The sequence below is a fragment of the Cervus canadensis genome, chromosome 13 (genome assembly GCF_019320065.1).
Source record: "Cervus canadensis isolate Bull #8, Minnesota chromosome 13, ASM1932006v1, whole genome shotgun sequence".
Lineage (NCBI taxonomy): Eukaryota > Metazoa > Chordata > Mammalia > Artiodactyla > Cervidae > Cervus > Cervus canadensis.
Window position 1 is genome coordinate 74124634 of NC_057398.1, and position 22521 is coordinate 74147154.

Here is a 22521-nt window from a genome sequence, read left to right on the forward strand (position 1 = left end):
TTATTAATAAGCACTCGGCCCCCACCTCCAGCCTGCCTGCTCCCTCCCTCCCCGCTGGGTCCCCTCCTGCATAATGGAGGGGTTGTGCGACCCGAGACACAGGCCAGGCTGTGCTGCTCAGGCTTCGAGGGGGACAGACGCAGACAAGTGCCAGGCTGAGCCAGGCTCCCCAAGGCAGGGGCGGATGGGGCGCAGACCCCCCAGCTGAGACCTGGAGACGTCATGGTCATGGGGGAGCACGGCGTGCCGTGGGTGGTACCGGCCCCCCTGTCAAGCCCCCCCCCAAGTCAGGACAGCAGCGGGTCACGGAGCATTTACTCAACCCCCACCCTGCCCGACCGCGGCGAGGAGCTGCCCACGTGAGGGGGCGGCTCTCCGCCGCCTCAGCTCAGCCCACTGGCCCACCTCCGCTTCAGGGCTCCAGGACAATCCGTCTCTCTTCCTCCCGACAGTCCATCACATGATCTGATGGCAGCCATGCGTGTGGCCTCTGCCAACACTTGGAGTCTTCTCTGGGCTAAATATCTCCAGTCTTTCCAACCACCCCCCAGGAAGCTATCTCCAGGCTACTGCACCAGCCTGCTTCCCCAAGAGGGCCAGACTTCAGAAGGTCAGACTTTCCCTCAAGCTCCCCTAGCCTGCTGGTGAGAGAGTGCCTTGTGACATTCTTCCCGGGGAAGGTTGTTCAGAAATACATTCAATACATTTATGCCCTTTGTTCCGTAAATTCCACTTTGGGAGATCTTAAGTAAATAATCAAGGATAATTAGAATATATGTCACACAAATGTTTATCAGAGTATTGTTTATAAAGGTAAAAAATTAGAAGACCCCTAGACAGCCATCACTAGGGGAAATGTTAGACACACTACGGAAATGTTAGAAACCACTCCGTGGTTTGACAGGCTGTGGGGTACGGAAGCAAGGGTTCTGACTCTGCCATTTACTGGCTGTGTTACTTGAGGCGAGTTACTGAGCCTCTCTATGCCTCCCTATTTGTATAATTGGCATAATAAAACCATCAATCAATTCAACGATGACAGTACCTGATAAATAAAGTAAATGCTTAAAATAAAAAAGCTTCAATTCTTACTATTACTGCAGGCCACAGAATATTACATAATTGTTAAAATGATGAAATGATGTAGAACATCTTAATAATATGAAAAAGTGAAAAAAAGGCCAATTACAAAAATAGAGTAAGAATGGCTATCTTTGAATAGTGCAATTACAGATAATTCACATTTTTGCTTTGTGCTTATTTACATTTCCTATATTTTCTGCAAAGAACATAAATTACTCTAGTGGACAAGAAGTATGTGTAACCGGACGGTCCCACCCCAGCCCACACAGGGCAGCCCTGGTCCCTGAAGTGGCCTCCCTCGGGAAGCCCCTCTGGCTCTGCCTTGACCCTCACTTCCCACGGCCACCCCACAGTGAGCGGCAGGGCGGGAACCCAGCCCCGAGCCGGTCCCTCAGCCCCACACCTTGCCCCCGCCTGGCCGTTCCCCAGGCACTGCTTAGGGCCCTTTCTCTTGCCAATAATGAACACGGGGCCAGTGGAATGTGGAAAAGTTTGGGAAGGACTGTTGAGAGAGGCCAGGCCAGAGTGGAAGGTGTTGGCCTAAGGTTCAGAGCTGGAAAGGGGGCACCTGTCAGATAGGGGGCAGAAGCCACTCCCTCTGCATATCAGCAGGGTGGGGAGGGGCGACTGGAGAGACCAGATCTACCCCACGTTGAAGAGGAATAGAGAGAAAGACTGAGAAAAGCAGACAAGCTTCCAGACGGGGGTGCCCCCAGAGGGCAGCTGCCTCCTGCCCCATCTCTACTGCTCCGGGGTGTCTGTGGCTCTTCTCATGGAGGCAGCCACGCTGGCCGATCCTTCGGAGCCCCTGCCAACAGCAGCCCCTTTCTGGACGCGGGGTGACGGCCCAGGGCAGCCAGAAGGGGGAAGGCAGGGGAGAGCAGAAAGCTGCGGGGCGGCCAGAATGTGGGTCATGGTCACAGAGGCTAGAACAACAGCTGGCCTGTTGTGCCCGGGGGAAGAAGTCCCTCCCGTGCTGGGAGGGCAGCCTCTCGCCCCCCCCCATCAGAAGCATCCCCCTGCCACCCACAGCCCCCTGCCAGCAGAACTGGAATGCCACTCTCCCACCCCAGGACAGTCAGCAATGAAACGATCTGGGGACTGATAACTCGGCCAGAGTGTAACCAAGAGGTGGCCTATAGGAACTGCGGGCTCAGGGCAGGTCTGAGTCCCCACCTGAGGTCCTCACGTCACATTTGTTAACTGCTGTGGCAAAGGGTTCAGCCTCATCTCCAGGCACAGAATCCTCACTTTCTAGAAAGAAAAGCAAATTCTACTAAAGCCAGAAACTTGCTGTCAAGAAGTACATCACCTAAAGTGGTTAAGCAATAGCGGGGTGACCCCCAACAACAGTTGAAAAATGCCCACAGGGAGTGGGAGACGGGCTAGGAGAGCCTCTGAGGGCTCATCCAGGACTGAGATGCCAGGAGCGCGCGGGGCTGCAGGCGGCCAGCAGGAAGCCAGTTGCTCAGAAGAGAGGCTGGGGTGAGGAGGACGGGTGATCCCAGAGCGGCCGGCCCAGGACTGTGCCACCTGGATCTGTGGCCACCTCTGCTGCACTGTGACCACTGCCTGGATCTGTCTGCGGCTGTGCCTATGTGTGAGTGTGCGTTTGTGAGTCTGTGTGAAGGCACACATCTGGGGGAGGGCTTTGACTCCCATGTGTATGCCCCAGTGAGTGTGAGCACACTTTGCTCAGATGTCCCAGTGCCTGTACATCCGAGTGCATACCTACATGCCTGGCTTGGTGAGCTTATGTGTATGACTGTCCCGGAGTGTCTGTCTAGTGGTCTGTGCATGCAACTTCAGTGTGACTCAGTATGTGCGGGTATCAGGGCAAGTCTACAGGTGTTCCAACACACATACATGGCATGGGATGTGTGCTCCTTGGGTTTATAGGTTGGTATCATCGTGTAGGTATGTGCATACAAATATGTGTGTTTAAGTTACAATTGAAGGGTATGTGCTTTGATGTGTGGGTCTGTTAATCTCACACACGTGTTGGTCCTGGTTCCTCTGTGCATGTTTATGGGTGTGTGTGTCTATCCTGATATGTACCAACTCTGGTACACATGCTTGTGCATGGGTGTGGAGGAGAAGAATCAGGAGAGGGTGGGACAGTCCCATGGCCTCCCTGCTGCTCTCTAGTCAGGAACAGCACTGCATGAATCCGCCACCTGCAAACCCTGCAGGGGCTCCCTGCTTCTGAAGAATAAAACCCACCTCTCCCAGGCTGACACCTAGGGAACTCATCAATATACAGTGATCTGCTATACTTGCTTTTCTCCAAATGTCTGAGATAGACCATCTTTACCTCTGCTTTTTCTGTTTCTTTGCCTGGAGTTCCGTTACCCTGTCTGTCTCTGCCCAGCAAAATCCTACCCATCCTCTAAGGTCTAGAGCCAATGCCAGACCAATCCTCTAGCAAGATGTAACCATTCCTGCCTCCGGCTTCCAAGCAAATTACTTATATCCCTCAGTAAGCGCACACCCCTTTCATTGCAATGATGGGCACAAGCATTTCTTCCATGACTGGATGGTGAAGAACTTAAGAGTCATAAGCGCAGACCCCTTTCATTGCAATGATGGGCACAAGCATTTCTTCCACGACTGGATGGTGAAGAACTTAGAGTCAGGAACTTCACCCAGTTCTTTGCAGCTCCCTAAGTGCCTGGTTCAACATCTGGTACGCAGAGCCTGCAGCAAACGTTCACTGGGTTTAGCTGGCCAGCAAGCTGAAAATGGGAATGACATTTACTGTCTTGGGGCCTTTAGAACTGGGCAAGTACAAGATACAGGCCTGCGAGTCTCCAGCCCTGGCGAGCTGCAGGGCTAGGGAAACCTATTATTAGCCTCTGTGGTCTCAGGTTCTGTGTCTAAAGGAGCCTCCTCTGGGAACAAATGCCCAAGGTCAGATGGGACAGTTCTGCCAGCTTCTTCATTCTTGTGAAGCATAGTTACCTAAGAACTGACCTCTCTCAGCAGCTGGGCACAGCTCCAAAGCCCTATGCACACTGGAATACACACTGTCTGCTGCTGTAGCCAGGACAGAGTCCAGTTACAAATTTCCTTCAGCAACCCTACACGCATACTCCCAACCCCGAGGTATCCCCATGGAGGCTGAGCTTCTGTAGCCCATTCTGCCTGCCCACCAGCCAGATCTCCAGCATCCAGGGCAAGACCCTGGCTCAAGGTGATGGGGAAGGGAGCAAGGAGTACTCCTCAAGGCCTGGTGCCAGGAGAAAGAGCCCCTGAACAAAGAATTCAAGAATAAGAGCGGTGTTTGACTCATTCTTTGGGCCAATATACCAGAGTGGCTAAAATTTCACTAAAAAACGGACAATACTGAATGTTGGTAAAGATGTGGTATAACTAGAACATGTACACTGCTGGCAGGAGAAACTGGTATAGTCACCTTGGAAGGCTGCTGGGCAGTGTGCACTAAACCCAAGTACACTCATAACCTGTAGCCCAGCAGTTCCACCTCTGGGCATTCACCTGGTGGAAGTCAGCACTTACATCCATGCAAAGGTTTGTTCACGAGTGACTGACTGTACTCAAATTCATACAGACTTGCGAGAAGACCTGAACAGCCACAACAATTTTGAAGAACAACAACAAACCAGAGACTCACATTTCCGAACTGCAAAACTTCCTATAAAACTCCTGGAGAAGGAAATGGCAGTCCACTCCAGTATTCTTGCCTGGAGAATCCCATGGATGAGCCTGGTAGGCTACAGTCCATAGGGTCGCAAGAGTCGGACACGACTTAGTGACTACACCACCACCACCATCACTATAAAACTACAGCCATCAAATCAGTACCGTATTGGCACAAGGATAAGACAGACCAATGAAATAGAATTTAGAGTTCAGAAATGAACTCATACATCTATGGCCAACTGATTTTTTTTCAAACTTTAAACTTTTTATTTTGTATTGGGGTATAGCTGATTGGGCTTCCCTCATAGCTCAGCTGGTAAAGAATCTGCCTGCAAAGCAGGAGACCCCAGTTCGATTCCTGGGTTGGGAAGATCCGCTGGAGAAGGGATAGGCTCCCCGCTCCAGTATTCTCGGGCTGCCCTGGTAGCTCAGCTGGTAAAGAATCCGCCTGCAAAGCAGGAGACCCCAGTTTGATTCCTGGGTAGGGAAGATCTGCTAGAGAAGGGATAGGCTCCCCGCTCCAGTATTCTTGGGCTGCCCTGGTGGCTCAGCTGGTAAAGAGTCCCCCTGCTGAGTAACGATGTTGGGGTAGCTTCAGGTGAACAGTGGAGGGACTCAGCCGCACACACACATGTATCCATTCTTCCCCAAACCCACTCCCATCCAGGCTGGCACACAGCATTGAGCAGAGTTCCACGTGCTGCACAAGAGGTCCTTGTTGGTTACCCATTTTGAATACAGCAGTGTGTACATGACTTTCCCAGACTTCCTAACTATCCCTTACCCCCGGCAACCATAAGTCCACTCTCTAAGTCTGTGAGTCTCCGTTTTGTAAGTTCTTTTTAGACATAGAGGGATGGCATAAGTATTTCTCCTCTGACTTCACTCAGTATGACACTCTCTAGGTCCATCCACGTTGCTGCAAACAGCTTTATTTCATTCTTTTTATGGCTGAGTAATATTCCATTGTATATATGCACCACAACTTCTTTATCCATTCCTCTGTCGATGGACATTTAGGGTGCTTCCACATCTTGGCTACTGTAAACAGTGCTGCAATGGACGCTGGGGTGCATGTATCCTTTTGGATCATGTTTTTCTCCGGATAGATGCCCTGGAGTGGGATTGCAGGGAAGTTTGGTAGCTCTGTTTTTAGTGTTTTAAGGAACCTCCATACTGTTCTCCACAGTGGCTGTACCAATTTACACTCCTACCAGTCCTCTCCACAGCCTCTCCAGCATTTGTTGTTTGTGGATTTTTTGATGATAGTATGACTAACTGATTTTTGACAAGAGTACCAAAACTACTTAATGGAGAAAGAACAGTTTCTTCAACAAATCGTGCTAGGACAACTGGATTTACACATGCAAACCAATGACATTGGATCCCTATTCCACATGATACACAAAAATTAACTCAAAATGGACCAATGACATAAATATGAGTTAGAACCACAAAATTCTTAGAACAAAACCAGAGGTATGTCTTCATGGCCCTGGGTTTTGTAACAGCTTCTTACATGTGAAAGCACAAAAAACAAAAGAAGAAATAAATTAGAATTCATGAAACTTTAAAATTTATATGCATCAAAGGACGCTATCAATAAAGTGAAAAGATCTGCAAAGCAGGAGAAAATATTTGCAAATCACATATCTGATAAAATTTTAACATCCAGAACATATAAAGAACTCCTAAAACTCAACAACAAAAAAGCCAAACAACAGGTAAAGGATCAGAAAAGACATTTCTCCAAATAAGATATATGAAAATACACTTAATACCACTAACCATTAGGAAAATGCAAATCAAAACCATAAAGAGATACTGCTTCATACCTACTAGCATAGCCATAATCAGTAAAATGAAAAATAACAAGTGCTGGTGAGGTGGAGAAAGTAGAACCCTCCCACATTGCTGGCGGGAAGGCAGTATGGTGCAGCCACTGTGGAAAACAGCTTGGCAGTTCCTCAAAAAGTTAAACACAGAATTACCATACAATCCAGCAATTCTAGTCCTACATATACACCCAAAGAATTGAAAACAAGGACTCAAACAGATACCTACACACCCGTGTTCATCACAGCATTATTCAAAATAGCCTAATGGTGGGAAAAACACCAGTGTTCATCAATGAATGAATGGATTAAAAAGAATGTGAACAATGGAAAAAAGACAACCTCTTTAACAAGTGGTGCTGGGAAAACTGGTCAACCACTTGCAAAAGAATGAAACTAGAACACTTTCTAACACCATACACAAAAATAAACTCAAAATGGATTAAAGATCTAAATGTAAGACCAGAAACTATAAAACTCCTAGAGGAGAACATAGGCAAAACACTCTCCGACATAAATCACAGCAAGATCCTCTATGACCCACCTCCCAGAATATTGGAAATAAAAGCAAAACTAAACAAATGGGATCTAATGAAACTTAAAAGCTTTTGCACTACAAAAGAAACTATAAGTAAGGTGAAAAGACAGCCGTCAGATTGGGAGAAAATAATAGCAAATGAAGAAACAGACAAAGGATTAATCTCAAAAATATACAAGCAACTCCTGAAGCTCAATTCCAGAAAAATAAATGACCCAATCAAAAAATGGGCCAAAGAACTAAACAGACATTTCTCCAAAGAAGACATACAGATGGCTAACAAACACATGAAAAGATGCTCAACATCACTCATTATTAGAGAAATGCAAATCAAAACCACAATGAGGTACCATTACACGCCAGTCAGGATGGCTGCTATCCAAAAGTCTACAAGCAATAAATGCTGGAGAGGGTGTGGAGAAAAGGGAACCCTCTCACACTGTTGGTGGGAATGCAAGCTAGTACAGCCGCTGTGGAAAACAGTGTGGAGATTTCTTAAAAAACTGGAAATAGAACTGCCATATGACCCAGCAATCCCACTTCTGGGCATACACACTGAGGAAACCAGATCTGAAAGAGACACATGCACCCCAATGTTCATCGCAGCACTGTTTATAATAGCCAGGACATGGAAGCAACCTAGATGCCCATCAGCAGATGAATGGATAAGGAAGCTGTGGTACATATACACCATGGAATATTACTCAGCCGTTAAAAAGAATTCATTTGAACCAGTCCTAATGAGATGGATGAAACTGGAGCCCCTTATACAGAGTGAAGTAAGCCAGAAAGATAAAGAACATTACAGCATACTAACACATATATATGGAATTTAGAAAGATGGTAACGATAACCCTATATGCAAAACAGAAAAAGAGACACAGAAATACAGAACAGACTTTTGAACTCTGTGGGAGAAGGTGAGGGTGGGATGTTTCGAAAGAACAGCATGTATATTATCTATGGTGAAACAGATCACCAGCCCAGGTGGGATGCATGAGACAAGTGCTCCGGCCTGGTGCACTGGGAAGACCCAGAGGAATCGGGTGGAGAGGGAGGTGGGAGGGGGGATCGGGATGGGGAATAAGTGTAAATCTATGGCTGATTCATATCAATGTATGACAAAACCCACTGAAATGTTGTGAAGTAATTAGCCTCCAACTAATAAAAAAATTAAAAAAAAAAAAAAAGAATGTGATCTATCCAAACAACAGAATATTACTCAGCCATAAAAAGGAATGAAGTTCTGAGTCATGCTGAAACACTGATGAATTCTGAAAACATGCCAGGTGAAATAAGCTAGACACAAAGTGATAAATACTGTACGATTCTGCCTATATGAGGGACCTATGTAGTCAAATTCATAGAAACAGAAAGTAGATTACGGTTGCCAGGGGCCGGGGGAGCAGAGAATGGGGAGTTGCTGCTTAATGTTCACAGAGTTTCCACTGGAGTAAAGAAAAAGTTTTGGAAATAGACAGCAGTAACAGCTGTACCACATTGTGAATATCCTAAATGCCAGGAACAGTACACTTAAAATGGTTAAAATGGCGAATGTCATGTCTCACACACACACACGAAGCAATAAAAAAGATTTTTTACAAAAATCGCGGCAGCATCCTCCCCTGCTTTGCTGCCAAACCCATCAATATCCAACTACAAATAAATGCCCGTCAGGATAAATGCGACAAAGACAGAAGATTTCAGAAGCGCTGCTTCCCCAGAGGGCAATACTCTTCGAACCTTTGAGTGACTTACTGTGATGATGCACTGGTGGAGGGAGCTAGTCTTGAAATTCCACCAACCTTGTCACTCACTTCCTGGGCCTGGCTGCAGAACCGGGACAACGTCACCAGCCTCCAACCTGCCTCTGAAAACTCCTGAGAACCAGACTGAATGTCTCTGAGCCAGCACCTTCCCTCCAGGCCCCTCTCTAGATGTCTCGAGTTCCATCCGCTTCACTGCTGGCTTCAGCTTTTGTCACCCAGCAGGTAAAATATATCTAGCATACTGGCCTAGGGCCTTTGCCCTGAGTTCTTTGCCAGACTTAAAAAGCTGGCTGAAATATTTTACCTAAATATTTAACCTTTAAAGAGAAGCCCTGGATTGTTCAGGCTACGCCAAGAGATGTGCTATTTTAAAATTTCAAAAATTCCACTCACCAAGGTCCCAGTTCACTGCACTCGTCAGCAGTCTGCCTTCTCACACTGCCCCTAAAAAGGCCGAATGATATGTGCATAGTTCATTTCCCAGCCAGACCGATGACTGGAACAACCTAACTGCCCCACTGACCCTCCTGAAGAGGTGGCTCCCCACTGACCCCCTCCTCTCCAGCAGTTAGGCAATGCTATTTTGTGTTAAGCAGCCCACCACATTCCCAAGTTATATTTTGGACTTAGTCTCTCTAAAACTCCTAAAATGCCTATCTTTCTTGGTATCTTGGAGGTGTACATAATTCAATAACCATTCATATCAACTTTTTTAGTGTATGCCTATAAGGCTTTCTGACTGACCTTTTAAACGAACACACCAGAATTTATACATTTGGATGACTGCTGACTCCTTCAAAGAAGTCCCCTTGGGAGGCTATATACATATTCCAACAATGCACTTGCCTGTCCTTGAACATTCCTGAAGCTTCTCTTTGGAACTGCTTTCAAAGCCTATAGCATAACTTTTGATGGGCCCCCAAGGTAGCAAATGTTTATCCTATGTGGGTAGATTTGATTTTTTTTCTTAGCTTGGAAGATAGGGTTAAGAATGGGAAAGAGAGCTGGTGACGCAGTTGGGAGTACTATTTAATGTTAAAAAGCGAAGAATTACTATTATCGAGGATAGATCTCTGAAGACTATTTCTAGGAGGATGAAACAAGATTCTGAGCACTGGCCCCCTTATAGGGCTTATATTCACAGTCCTCATATGGTGCAGTTTTAGAGGACAACACATGTGTGAATGAGTAAGATCTGGTTATACCAATAAAAACAATCTGAAACCACTCTATTGTTACCACAGATTCCTTTGTTGTGTCCACTCATGTCACTGTGTCTGGCCAGGTGCTAGGAACTAGAAACTTTCCAGAAGTGGCTGCCAAAGACAATGGCCTAGAGTGGGCACAGGGAGTAGGCTGCCTGTTCTCTAAAGAAGACAAGAGACTGGGACATGCAGAGATGCGGGCAAAGTCTGGCGGGTCCTCGTTAAGTTAAACATTGAATTACCACGTGCACTAGAAACTCCACTCCTAGGTATATGTGCCAGAATACTGAAAACAAGTGCTCAAACAAAAACACGAACAGAAATGTTCACGACAGCATTGTCCACAAGGAACAACCAAAATGCCTACCAGGAGATCAATGGATAAACAAAACGTGGTTTGCACAGATGAGATAGTGCAGAGCCACAGACAGGACCTGCTACAGCCTGAATGCACCCTAAAAACACGCTAGGTCAAAGAAACCCATCACAGAGGCCGCATAGCTTAAATGAAATGTCCACAAGAGGCATGTGGGGAGAAGAGATTGCCAGGGGCAATGGGAGTGATGGAAGGGGTCTGCAACTAGACAGTGGTGATGGAGCCCAGCAGTGTGAATAAATGAAGTGCCACGGAACTGCATATTTGAAAATGCTCAATTTTATGTTGTGGGTATTCTACGAAAAGGAGAAAAGGACAAAAGAAGTAAGTGGGCAGGGTTTCTACGCTCACCTCTGGCAAGAAAGCAGTCTGCAGCCGGCAGCAGTGCTGGCAAGGGCTGGCGCAGCGCACAGGCAGCAGGGCTGAGGACTTCACAGGTGCGAGAAGGGAAGGGGCGCGGGGACGCCGGCCCCCACCGGCGACCATCACCAACACCAGCCAGCCCGCAGCAAATGCGTTTTGATGAGAAACTCAAGCCATGTATGAAAAAAGATCCCCTGTGGTGAGAAGCAGGGACATTTCCCGAGACAAAGCCAGAGGAGAGCGTTTCTAATTCAGCCGCTTCCCTGTCGACTCTCATCTCTGCCTGCAGCATCCTGACCAGCTGCCTAGGACATCACTGCTGTCTCTTCTGGGTCATCAGCGCTGGGAGCCTGGGGGCTGGGCCGGGGGCAGGGAAGGAGCTGTCCTTCCCTGCAGATAAGATTCTCCCCTCCACCAGCAGCTGCTTTTTAGGAGGGCAACCCAGGCCACAGTGCTCTGCAAGTCACCCTCCCTTCTTCCCCCAGCTCCCCGGGGGGCTCACAGACACTCTTGGCGCCTCTCGGCGCCTCTCTGCATGGCCAGCTACAGGCTTGAGCAGGAAACTCACACACCAGTCAGGCAGCTGAGGCTGCTCCCCAACCACCCAGCCCCAGGCAACCTCCAGCTTAGGGGTATGTTTTCCTAATCTTCATGCGTGAGGATTTACAAATCCAGAGAACAGACAAGACCCTTAGCAGCAATTACAAGACTAATAACATTAAGTCTTAAATGGTTATTACCAACCCAGATCCCTTATTAGTTGTGACAGCCAGTGAACTGGGGAAGCAGTGAATTGTAGTGCATATGAAAAGTAACTTTAAAATTCAATCGTCTCTCTGGCTGAGGCTCAGAGCAGCTGCTGGACCTGAGACCAAGGCTCTGGGAGAGACAGGAGAGCGACCCAGGCACGCGAGGCCTGCTCCTGACTCACTGATTACCAGAGGCCGCCCTCACACCTTGCACACTCAGCACCAGGGTTTACTGGGCACCTGCTAGATTGCACTGGAGCACTTACAGTACAGGGGGTCTACAGACCTCCGCGTGCTTCTGGCGTCTTCCTGTCCCCCGAGGTCGGGAGGAAGGAATGAAGGACCAACTTCTGTCGCCGGTGACGGCAGCGCAAGGATGCCTAAGGCAGGGGAAGGCACTGCCCAGCTGCCAGGCTTGAAGGGATCTCCCCATGGATGGCGGCTCCCAGCACAGTGAGCGTGACAAGGAGCTAATTCATTCCACTTGCCGCGAGACGGCAAGGTGCAGCGTGAAACAGGCGGCAGAAAAAGCAGCACGCAGGGCGCCTGCACTAAGGCGAGGGGCCAGACAGCTGAAAAGGCAGTGGGATGACCTCTGAGAAAGGAGTCAGGCCCTGATCATCCCCCCAACCGCAGCCACAGGGGGGTGGAGAAGGGGCTGCTACAGCTCCTGTGAGGACAGCATCCCCACGCTGAGGGCAGGCAGGCTCTGCCCCACAAGAAAAAACTCGGGGAAGGCGAAGGAGGGAGGGCGGGAGGAGCTGAGAGGGGAGAGGCAGCTAGAGAGGCAACTGTCATCCCAGCCACTGCGGGCAGCCCGTTGCCATGACGACGCCCTCCTGCGTGGTACCCAGGAATAAATTATTGACTGCTTTCCCGCCTGCCCGAAGCCCCCAGTGCCCTCTTGGCTGCCGCCATTCATCTCCCCTCCTCCACCTGATCTGTATTTGGCTGAAAGAGGATCCAAACAGGAACCTGGAGACATCACAGGCCCCCAAGCCCCTCCCCTCCCCTCTCTGCCTCCCTCCTCCTTCTCACCCTGGCTGCCCTCGCCACCCGTCACAGGCTGAACCACGGCCCCCAAAACTCTTATGCTGAAGTCCAAACCTCCAGAACCTCAGAATGGGGCAGAATTCAGACCTTCTGAAGAGATAATGATGGTAAAATGAGGTCATTAGCACGGGCTCGAACCCAGTATGACTGGTGTTCTCATAGAAGAGAAGGTGGGACGCAGGCACATGCAGAGGGAAACGCAAGCAAGGACCCAGGGAGAAGAGGGCCGTCTACAAGCCAAGGGGGAGGCGTGCAAGGAACCAGTCCTGCTGCTACTTCAATCCTGGACTTCCAGGCTTCAGAACCGGGAGGAAGCAAGCTTCTGCTGCTCAAGTCACCCAGTCTGTGAAACTTCGTTGTGGCAGTCCCAGCAATGTGCCACCCGAACAGGACCCCCTCAAAGCCAGCTGTCATTCTGGGGTGCCAACCAGGATGGAAACATCATCTCAGCAGCAGAGGCAGAGAACTCAGAGGAGCCACGTGTCCACACAGTGGGCTTCCCGGGGCCCGAGGCTGGGAGACAGGACCGCTCAGCCCGGAAGCTGGCTGGCAGACTCAGTGCCAGGAAGGCAGGCTGCTGCACGTATCCCGGGCTCCTCTGCTTGGGCTGAGCACAGCAGAGTCACCCCACTTCTGGGGCCCCGTGCCCTAGCCTGAAGAACACAAGACTGCCCTGCAGGCAGAACCAGCGCGCAGTGAGGAACGACAAGAGCCAGACACAGAGGGGCCTCCAGCCTGAGGTGAGCAGGCTTAAGGTCCTACCGGGAGAAAGGAGCACCCGCTCCATGGAGTCCAGGGTGTAAAACTGTGCAGGGTGATCTTCACGTCAAAGGAAAGCGCCAGGTGGGAGACGGGAGACACTGGACCCCCAGGGCATCACTGTGGGAATGCAGAATGGTGCGACTGGTGGGAAAAACCGTTTGGTGGCTCCTCCACAACTTAACCATAGAATTACATGGCCCCACAATTCCACTCCTAGGCAGACACCTCCAGAATTGAAAACAGGTACCCAAACAAGTATGCATGCACACAGCTCCACAGTGGCCATTCACAATGGCCAAAAGGTGGAAACAATGCAAAAGTCCATCAACGGATGCATGGATAAATAGGTTATGATATATACATATGATGGAATATTACTTAGCCATAAAAAGGGATGAAGTCCCGATACACGCAACAATGAAGATTACTGAAAGCCAAGTAAAAGAAGCCAGACCCAAAGGCTACACATGTATGGTTCCTCTGATATGAAATGTCCAGAACAGGCAAATCCACACAGACAGAAAGCGGATGAATGGTTGCCAGGGGGCGGGGGAGGGGGAAATGGAGAGCAATTGCTCATCGGGTATGGGCTGCTCTTCCGGGGTGATGGGAAAGTTCTGAAGGTAGAAAGAGGTGGTGGTGGCACAACATGGTGAATCTACTAAATGCCACGGAATGGTCCACTTTAAAACTGTTAAAGTTACGTCATGCAAATTGCCTCTCAATAAATTACTTTTTTAAGTTAAGCCCTAGGTATATGGGTAGTTAGGCTGGTCTCTACCTTAGTGGATGCTTCCCAGACATTTACACTCGTGCGTGCACACACACAAACATGATCAGGGACTGCTCGGCCTCCCTGCTCCACTTACACACCCTGCCCTGCAGGTACAGGTTGCCTCCCTCTCCCTCTGCCTTTGCCTCTTTACTAATCATCCTCTCTCCTCTTCTCCACGCATCAAAATATTACTGATCTTTTCATGTTGAGCTCAAAACCTGACTTTTCCACAAAGCTTTCCTCAACGACCCCAGTCAACAATGAACTTCCTCCCTCCTAATCCCACTGCTGTTTATCAGTTGCCAATTAGACTCAATTATGTGATGGACTGGGAGGCCTGGCGTGCTACGATTCATAAGGTCGCAAAGAGTTGGACACGACTGAGCGACTGAACTGAACTGATGTTCGAGCATGGAATGGCCTTCCTGAGTCTTTCTCTGTATGTGTAAATCTTGTTCCCACATTAAGATTATAAACTTGAGGAAGGCACTGAGTTCTATCTGCCAAGCCCTAACACAGCCTCTGCCGTGGCTGCAGAAGCCCATTCCTGGAGTCAGGCGGGCTGAAAGCTGATCCTGGCTCCATGCCTCCCTCACTGACTAAGCCTGCGTCCCAGGGGTCCTCTTCTAGGCTCCCGGTCAGAGTTCTCCAAGTGCTGTAAGGAAGGTCAGATGCAGCAGCCTTACAGGTACAGAAGCCTGCACACTGGGAAGCATGAGCACAGAAAGCGCTCTTCATAAAGCACACGCTCCGTAACTGCCTGCTGAGCACGGAGGGCGGCCTGCAGAGCGAACCCCCAGGTTCCAGCATCCCTGAAGGCGGCGGGTCTGGAGAAGCAGGTGTCAGCACAGCCAGGCCTGGAGAGGGTCCATCAGAAACCTGTGTCTCTCCATGGACTCCCCAGGGGACTGAACGGCCCTGCCTGGACCAGGGTGGAAGGGGACCCTGCAGGAGGACAGACTGGGGCTTCTGGCTAAACACACCATCTCCTGAGGGTCCCCGCTGAGAAAGAGGAGCAGAGATGTGCCCAGGTAAGGGCTCCCCTTACCTGGCTCAGACAGTAAAGAATCTGCGTTCAATGCAGGAGACCTGGGTTTGATCCCTGGGTTGGGAAGATCCCCTGGAGAAGAGAATGGCTTCTTCACTCCACTATTCTGCCTAGAGATACCCATGGACCTCTTGGTGGGCTGCAGTCCATGGGCTTGGAAAGAATCAGACATGACTGAGTGACTAACACTTTTCCACTTTCACTTTCAAAGCAGATCTATGCTAAGCTGGGACTGTGGTTCCTGCATCCCTGAGACAAATGAATGACCAGGGGAGGACTGACCAGGCTGGAAGGACTCCAAAGGGTTCACCTCCACAAGGATTGAAACCAAAAGGAGATACTTGTCCTTGGGCGGCAGCAACCAAAGGGTTAATCCCGAGTGGCGCACACCCCCAGTCCAAGGGTCCCCGCCCTCCTCAAACTGTTCCTTGCTGCAGGTAATTAGGTCAGCTTAGAGGATTTCCCAGTCTGGAGGGTGGGGGAGGCAATCCAACGGAGCCCCACATCCCAGGCCAAGCTCCCTGCTGAGCCGGCCCCTTCCCCCAAGACGGCGCTCACCTCGGGGTGAAGGGTCTGGCACATCCCAGGAGGAGGGTCTGCCGAAGAATGAAGGGGCCCAGCTTGAAAAGTGGAAGCAGTTGGGGTCACTTACACGCAACCCCCAGTCACAGTGGGATGGTCCTTGCCCAAGGGTCAGAATGAACGAGAGAAAGAGAAGTGGCAGGATCTGGGCTCCTGCTGAAAGGCTACGAACAGGTCAGACAAAAGGCTGGAGGGTGGAGTGAGAAGCCAGCAGCCTAAAGGCAGTCAGCGAACTCTCTAGCAGCAAGATCATGCTAATGGTCAAGTCTAGGTGTGAGAGACTGTCAGGCTTGCTTGGAGTGCCCCCCACCCAGAAGAGCAGGAAAGAAGCCAATCAGCTCACCTGTGGTCCATGTCTCCAGTCTCCCCCCACGCCCCCCACCCCGCCCATTTCCTATGGCAGCAGAGATCCAGCAGAGAAGCAGGCAGAAAGGGTGTGTCCTGAGAACCCCACTGAGAAACTCATTCACACCTTCACCATGGGGAGTCCTTTTCACTCTCCAAGTGGGCAAGTCAAGAACATCAGAGACGTCTCTCAACACATCAGTGAGATGTGGAGGGGCTGGCTGGGTTTGACATTATAGCAGGAGGCACGCATGGTGTGAGCAGCTGTGTTCAGCGCGTGCGCGCGCGCACACACACACACACACACACACACACACACACACACACACACACACACACACACACACACACACACACAGCAAATGCCTCCTCCTGCCAGGAACAGAACACAAAGGACTCGCTCAGGGTTACACCCCCTGCGCTTCAACTGGCTTCATCTTAACTGCACTCCCCCAAATAGGGGAGCCAGTTACCGAGTCTTGACTACAGAAAGATGCAGAAAGATGCTCTGGACTGGGGCTCGGAGATGCCAGTCAAGTCTAAATGGGGTGTATGAGGACACACACACACACAGACGAAATGACCAAAGTGGAAGAGGATTAACATATAAAAATATAAGCTAATGTGACTGTGGGAAACTAAAAGCAATCAATTATCTGCAGCAAACAGCTTACTTCTGAGCCTGAATGAATTCAGTGGGTACCCCACTTCTAATATGGGTTCCAAGTATATATATAAAAGCATTCATTTTCAACCTCAATGAAAGAAAAATTAGGGAAGATAATCTGTGCAAAAATGACATGCAATCAGTCATTCATAAACCAAATGTGGACCGTAGATTATCTAGGGTTTGGGCTTTCTGTGACATTGCTTCCCATCTGTTAATGTGGTCAGAAAAGCAGCAAGCCAGGCTGGGAGGAAGTGGCATGGAGACAATGTCTACTGACCCAGCAGAGAATGCTGAAGGCTACGTGAGGACTCAGATGCGTCCCAAGTCCAAGGGCCATTACACCAGGCCACACCTAATGGCCACCAGACCACGTCATTAGTGCCTCTTCAAACATGCAGCTAAAATCCTGATGCCACTGAAGACACACCAATCAGCTCAGCCAGGAGAGGCAAGCCCAGGAGACTGTGGGGAGAGAGCACTATAGCAGTGCTCGCAGGAGTTCCAAGACCAGGTCCCAAACTCACCCATCCCGGGGGCTGACCTTTGCCAAAGACAGCTTTTAGCTGGTGGGAGAGAAGCAGAGAGAGCAGTGACCGCTTGGCCACGCTCATTTCTGAGCCTCACTGGCAGGCTTCCGCCATGCAGCCCAGCAGAGCAGGCCATCATCCCAGGCCTGGGGGCCACTGGCCTCTACTTAAAACACTCCCTAAGACACAGAGTTCACTTCCTGCAAGGCTTCTCACTCCACTTCTTATTTGGGGGCAGCTCTTAAAGAGTCAGATGATATCTAAGATTCCCCCCAATTCTCTGATCCAATTACAAAGTTCTTAAGTAAGTTGAACAGAATGTTGCTTGTTGTAGTTCTGACATCTGGACTCTCAAAGACCGTGTCCAATCCTATCTCCAAAAACAACCTAGGGGGAAGGGGGCACACTGTGTTCACCACCCCTGATCATCATTTGAAGAACTGTCACCTTCTTCATCATGGTTTTCAGACCCCACACCATCCGAGAATCCTAGTGCAACCAGAAGGAAACTTAGAGGTTGTTCTTGTTAATGTTTTGCATCTTTCTAGCGTGTAATCATGCCAAGGAAATGCTAATATAATTTGATTATTTTTGCATACTTTTAAGTTTAAAAGCATGCTGTTGTAGATAAGATTCAGTCAGTCAGTCCAGTCAGTTTAGTCGCTCAGTCGTGTCCGACTATTTGCGGCCCCATGGACTGCAGCACGCCAGGCCTCCCTGTCCATCACCAACTCCTGAGTTTACTCAAACACATGTACATCGCGTCGGTGATGCCATCCAACCATCTCGTCCTCTGTCGTCCCATTCTCCTCCTGCCTTCAATCTTTCCCAGCATCAGGGTCTTTTCAAATGAGTCAGCTCTTCCAATGAATATTCAGGACTGATTTCCTTTAGGATAGATTGGTGGGTCTCCTTCCAAGGGACTCTCAAGAGTCTTCTCCAACACCACAGTTCAGAAGCATCAATTCTTCTGTGCTCAGCTTTCTTTATAGTCCAACTCTCACATTCATACATGACCACTGGAAAAACCATAGCCTTGACTAGATGGACGTTCGTGGCAAAGTGATGTTTCTGCTTTTTAATATGCTTTCTAGGTTGGTCATAGCTTTCCTTCCAAGGAGTAAGCATCTTTTAATTTCATGGCTGCAGTCACCATCTGCAGTGATTTTGGAGCCTCCCCCAAATAAAGTCAGCTACTGTTTCCACTTTTTCCCCATCTATTTGCCATAAAGTGATGGCACTGGATGCCATGATCTTAGTTTTCTGAATGTTGAGCTTGAAGCCAACTTTTTCACTCTCCTCTTTCACTTTCATCAAGAGGCTTTTTAGTTCCTCTTCACTTTCTGCCATAAGGGTGGTGTCATCTGCATATCTGAGGCTATTGATATTTCTCCTGGCAATCTTGATTCCAGCTTATGCTTCTTCCAGCCCAGCGTTTCTCATGATGTACTCTGCATATAAGTTAAATAAGCAGGGTGACAATATACAGCCTTGACGTACTCCTTTTCCTATTTGGAACCAGTCTGTTGTTTCATGTCCAGTTCTAACTGTTGCATACAGGTTTCTCAAGAGGCAGGTCAGGTGGTCTGGCATTCCCATCTCTTTCAGAATTTTTCACAGTTTATTGTGATCCACACAGTCAAGGCTTTGGCATATTCAATAAAGCAGAAACAGATGTTTTTCTGGAACTCTCTTACTTTTTCAATGATCCAGCAGATGCTGGCAATTCGATCTCTGGTTCCTCTGCCTTTTCTTAGATCAGATTACTATCAAAAATTTTATAAACCGCAGTTGTAACAGAATCCTTAATAATGGTTATTGTAGGAATAAATTCAACTGTCCACCTTCCCAACTTAACAAGTTGCACATACTGCCCAACTTAGTTCAGGTTAACTAGATTTAAAAAAGCACGATTTGTTAACACATTTTTTAAACTTATTTTTTGGCCATGTCATGTACAGGATCTTAGCTCCCTGAGAAGAGAGCGAACCTGGACCCTTGGCAGTGAGAGCTCAGACTGCTAACCACTGGACCATCAGGGAATTCCCTGTTGACACATTTGTAGATGGCATATTGTATCATGTCAGGCTTGGTGATCAAATTATAATAATTTAATCAAATGTTAAGATATAAAAATAATCAAAACCTGCTCTCACATCCTGAAGTTGGAACTTCTTATTCTTGGCTGCTTTGTAAGTTTGAAATTTTGTTTCTGTAAGAGAAAAGTGTTCAGACTAATTTACATGCGTTTCTCTGTTATGGGTGTAAATAGTGTTTATTCCCAGGGAATGAAAATCCACTTTAGGTATAATTATCACTTTTTCTGAGTACTAGAAACATCTTGATGTGCTATATAAAAATTCTGGTCAAATGAATACAATATGGTAACCACCATCTTCAGGGAAATTTGTAGAATTATTATTGTGTTCCCCATTAGCTCTGTAACATTCCATATGTTTCCTGTCTCCACTCATGGTTCATTATGGATAAAAGAAACCATAGAAGACTGTGAAGAAAAGCAAATTAAAACTCTGAGAGCAAAAGCACCCTGCAGCCAGCAGTGTTCAGCAGACAACACAACATAGCACTAATCTCCTCCAAATCCTCACACCTCACAAACTAGCAGAGCCCCAGTCTGGCTCATATTAAGGAGGAAAAGGTAGGATAGAGGTATTATCTTATTAAAAGCAGAAATGAAGTCAGACGACACTTCAACCACTTGAGAGTCCGCAGAGTTTCAGAATCACAAGGTAGGAAAAGGTCTTGTTCAACCATAACCTCATCTATTGCTGCACTGAGTTTTTTAGCGAAGAAACTGAGGTCTCCAGGCAAGGGTTTAGCCAAGGTCACCCGAGAGCCGGGGCAGAGGCGGCTCGGGACCCGGACCCGACTGAGTCCTGTGCTCCCTGTGTGCCTGGCAGGGCCAGTGTGGCTGCAAAGCCGTCTGAGGGCGAGGCCCCGTCAGGGAGCAGACAGGAGGGCGGGAAGCAGCCGCATGCACGCAGCCCGCCCCGTCTGCAGTCATCACAGCCGGGCACAGCTCTCTGCCCACAGGAAGTACTCAATAAACGCTTCCTGGATAAGGAACGAAGCTGCGGCAGGTCAGGGTGTGTACTCCCGCTTCTACCTCTCCCCCCGAGTCGAGGGGTGCCTATTCTTGCCCCCTTTCCGGAGTCAGGACAGTTTCTATCTCATCAAGAAAGCAGCCTCTCAAGACCCAGCTGCCAGCACTTCCTGGCGCATAAACAGACCAGGACATAGTGTGGTCCCCCAGACCATAGTGTGGTCTTAGCCCCTTCTGCTGCTGCAACAAAAACACCACAGGCTGGCCGGCTGACAAACCCCAGATACTTCCCTCCCACAGTTCTGGAGGCTGGGAGTTCTAGGTCAGGGTACCAGCTCGGTCAGGTTCTGGTGAGCAGCCTCTCTCAGGACCAGACACCTGCCTTCTCACTGCATCCTCACGTACTGGAAGGGAAGAGCAAGATCTCAGGGGTCTTTTATAAATAAGGGCACTAATCCCATTCATGAGGGTGCCACCCTCTTGACCTAATCACCTCCCAAAGGCCCCTCCTCCTAATACAATCACCTTGAGCATTAGGTTTTCAACACAGGTAATTTGGCAGGGGTGGGGACACACACACTTTCAGACCATAGCAGGCCCACACTTTTGAAGATGAAAGAACTGGATTAGCCACTCTCCGAATTCAGTCCCAGGACCAGCAGCAGCGGATCTCCTGCAAGCTTGCTAGAGATGCACATGTTCGGGCCCCACCCCAGAAGGCCTGACTCAGAAACTGTGGGGGTGGGGGCCCATAGCCAGTGTCCTAAGAGGCCATCCAGGGTACAGCGACGCAGGCTGCTCTGAGAGTCACAGACTAGCCTGTGTTTACGGTCCCTTGCAGCTCTGACAGTTTCTATCCCAGCCTGAATAATGAGATGGTGATTTGGATGACGCTGGTATCCACAAACACTGGCAGAGTTGTCGCAGCCCCAAGTACTTTCTGAACACTCCACGTAAAACGACTCAGTGCCCCAGCGGAAGTCGATCTCTGTAGGGAGGTGCAGCTGCAAGTAGCTGCGGCTGACATGCCCAAGAGTGGGCCACATCCTCCCACTCAGGGGCTGCTGCCCGCTAAGCCTAGTCCACAAGCCCCAAAGGGAGACCTAAGCAGCAGCCTTCACCCAGGCCAACTGGTCTCCCTGAGGCACACCTGCCCTCAGGTGCTCTAGGACTCTCTTCCCAACTCATCAAATCTGACTTTTGTACTTTGAACAATGCAGGAAAATGCAAATAACGGCTTGCATGGTGTCACTACTAATTACTTGATGTATTAACAGCTGGGGCAGGGATGATCAGGTGAGGAGCAGAAGCTGCAGCTGGGACCAGCAGAGACACATCCTGAGAAGAGGCAAAGGGTCCTTCACGACCCTGTCCGTGCACTCTGCTCCCAGCAGCCGACTTCTGGCAGTAACTCTCAAACCAGGAGATCCACTGAAAACAGACACATCACATCTTACTGGCTGTGATTTCTAAGTGATTGGGGTTTTTGGTTTCTTCACTTTTTTCAAATTTTGTAATATTACCTTTAGAACCAGAAAACTTACATTTTAAGAAGCATAAACTGTGGATTTCTATATTTTACTGTATATATGTTTTATTTTAACACAAGTTATTTAAAAAAAATAATAACAAAGGGGATTGCATCCAACCCACTGAGTCCTGCTGGTCCCTGCTACAAGGTAGCATCAGTCTCCAGGTGGGATGGGTGAAATGGACAGGATGAGTTCTCCAGATTTCCCTGGTTGGGCTCTGGGTCCCTGAGTCTCAGTGTGTCCCTCCGGGAAATGGGGAAATAGCTGTCTCCAGTGGGTTGACAGGAAGACAAACGCAGAGTCAGAAATGAGTCCCCAGAGCGCATATTGCCCCCACCTGTCTGTGTATTCATCGTCTTATCGACATCACAGCTGAGGCTAACGCAACGTGCTCCTCCAGCTCTGGAGGGATACTATGAGCTTTCATCTCAGAAAGAGGCAAACCTGACAACTCCCACCACGACACTGCCCGGCCCCCCGGCCTACTGCTCCAGGGGAAGGAGCAAAATACAAAGTGGCCTGCCTCCAGAGGGAGATGGAGGCGCATCCGTCACCTGGCCAGGGAGTCTCTCAGAACCTACT

The 22521-nt window shown here is 49.1% G+C and overlaps 1 protein-coding gene across 22 annotated transcripts in view; it reads right to left on the bottom strand.

Annotated features, from left to right (window-relative positions):
• Positions 1-22521, bottom strand: part of NFASC (neurofascin) — a 199215-nt gene that overhangs the window by 159102 nt on the left and 17592 nt on the right. Inside the window, exon 2 of one of the 22 annotated variants that reach the window (XM_043485664.1) lies at positions 9282-9332. The exons of the other annotated variants lie outside the window; for them this stretch is intronic. The gene's annotated coding sequence lies outside the window, so the exon portion shown is untranslated. The remainder of the gene's footprint in view (positions 1-9281; positions 9333-22521) is intronic. 22 annotated transcript variants of the gene reach the window in all.